A 2,805-nucleotide genomic window follows, 5' to 3' on the forward strand; every position below is an offset into this window, starting at 1 on the left:
ATCATACAATGCACACATCAACTTACCTCCCTTACCTCTTTCTGGCCTCCGGCCCAAAATTTACGGCCTCCGGCCCAATTTCACAATTTAAATGCATAAACCACAAATCAATACTCATTACCCAATATATCAAATTTTCAATACACCAAGCATACAAGGCCACACAATTCTCAACCTAATCATCAATTCACATTACATACCAACTATGCATATTAGCATCAACCATTTACACAGTCCAAACTTAATCCTAAGGGCATTTAGCCTAGGAATTCTCATCACACCACACGGTACTTAAATGAAACTTAAACCGTACCTCTTGTAGCCAAATCAATTGAGCCTCTTCTTTGGAAGTCTCCACCAACCTTAGCCCCAAGCCTCACCAAAGCTCCTCAAGCAATACCAATCTCCCAATTGTGCACCAAAACTATCAAATACACTAACATAACCAATATCACATACATACATCAACCTAGGGCTCATAAAAATAACAAATCACAAGGGTTTGAGCACTTCTTACCTCAGCCCATATGAAGTAGGGATAGAACTCACTTAGAATCCATGTTGGAGTATCCCTAAACACCCAAAATCACAAGATTTCAACACTAACTTCCCAAAAACGTGTAACAGTGGGAAATTTCGAAAACTGGGCAGAGATGAATGGAATACTCACCACAAAACTTAGATAGAAATATAGAGGATGAGAAGAGTGACGCGTGGCTGCAAACGGCTCGTCAATCGGAGCTCCGTAGCTCAAGTTATGGTGATTTGAAGATCAAAGAGAGTTAGGTTTTCTCTCTTCTCAATTCAGCGCCCAACACTCATTCTTTAGGGCAAAATGAGCTGAAATGCTCATAACTAATGTTTATATATGTTGGGTCTTGGGTCCACTTAGGCCCAGTTCACTTATTTTTGTTCGTTGGCCCAATTTTGGACCAAAACCTTTAAGATTAGCGCTCTAAATCGCACTTCAAATATTTCTACCTCCCCTAATTATAATTCCTCATTTCTTAATCTTATTTACTCATAATCAATTTTCTCAGCTGCAGTACCAGACAGATCTCAGCCAGTACTTCCGGTCAAAATTCCACTGCGCGCTTTTACACAGAAAACTATGTTTTCTGACTCGGAAAAATTCACTGAATCCAAATATCATATTTAAATCATCAAATTCCAATTGCCAAATCTTCCAACCATATTCGCTCCTATTTAACTTATTTTTTAACTAATTTCGGTTAGACCGAGTATTACATTCTACCCCCCTAACAAAAATTTTCGCCCTCGAAAATTCCATCCATCCCTACGAGTACGCGAGCATAGTATGCCTTTATATCAAACGCATAACAGTTCCAAGGTCCTTTTATTCTACGCGCTTCCGTTGCCGTGCTCTGATTTCTCTATCTCCAAGGGTCTCGGTCATTTGTTCAACGCCGACCAACAGCCTCGTTCCTTACTTTTACCGTCTCATCAACCCACACCCTATTAAATCTCATCAATAATATTGCCATCATCGTTAATCATAGCCATCATCCCACATCACTATAATCAATCAAAGATTTCTTTGTTTTTAGAATCCAATGAGTTTGTACTAACAAGCTGACAAACTCCTATGAATCTGCTTTCCTTTAATAATCTATAAAAGCTTTCGAGACACATCTCTTTTGTTGAAGTTACTCAGATCAAAAATCATTTTCAAAAACATAACCAAATACTCCTTCAAATTCTTGGGAAAATTTTCAACAGCACCTCCCCAAAAATTGGAGTTTACCACCCGTCACGGGTTCCCTCAAACCAATCTCAGTACCGCATCAGCATTGCAATTTAAAGGTTTCCAAACGATTTCTCTGAAACCGATCATTACAAATCTTGATCTAAACCCAAGGTCACCATGACCAAACATCATAGCACTCATCTCTCGAACACAACAACTTGCACTCAATCATCATCTAAATCAGACTACGCATCAATGATAATTTCCTCATCCGTTTCAGAACCATTAAGGCTCACAGCCGCAATTAATTCCAATTATCGAGAATCAGTATCTGTATAAGCTCACTAAACTTTTAAGTACTCAAAGCATAAAGCATTTCTAATCATACCCCACTTTTCCTTATTATTACCATACTATGCTAACGCTTTTAGCAAGCTTCCGCTATGCCATTTTGATTTCTTGTCAAGTATTAGCTCCATCACTTATTTCCTCAAGTACCCAACCACAACTTAGCATGACTGGTATTTCAAATCAACGTTTCTAAATCCATCATTTAGGACCATTTCTTATCTATTTAAATCAAAGGAACTAAAAGTCACAGGTTCAATCCGTTTTACCAAAAATCTAGAAATCAACCAACTACAGAACAAACACAACACATCATTCTCAACAGAAAATTATTTACATCACAGGCATTCATCCATTTGTATTAAGGCAATTCCTTACTCGGACCATCCGGTTTGCTTCTCAGTCTACTATTAAGCTCGACATTCCCAGTTTTACTGTACAGGCGGTATTATAAAATCACACACTGCCATTTAAGCCTGATTATTGCAATTACCTCAATCTTACTGTCGCAATCGGCCCGCATCCTGACTGTCTCCTTGTTGGCAATTTCTTGATACATGCCCTAGTAACCCGCACTTGTAACATACGCCTAACCCCAATCGGCAAGGCCTATTTGGGTGATGACTTCCACATCTCTAACAGCTCGAAACATCAGAAGCAGCCGCTGCCCATTTTCCCTTACTGTTCCTTTAGGACTTCTCACTCATCGCAAAATTATTCCGTCCTTGGGGAAAGTGTTGTATGTATCC

The sequence above is a fragment of the Arachis duranensis genome, chromosome 3, assembly GCF_000817695.3.
Source record: "Arachis duranensis cultivar V14167 chromosome 3, aradu.V14167.gnm2.J7QH, whole genome shotgun sequence".
Taxonomy (NCBI): Eukaryota; Viridiplantae; Streptophyta; class Magnoliopsida; order Fabales; family Fabaceae; genus Arachis; species Arachis duranensis.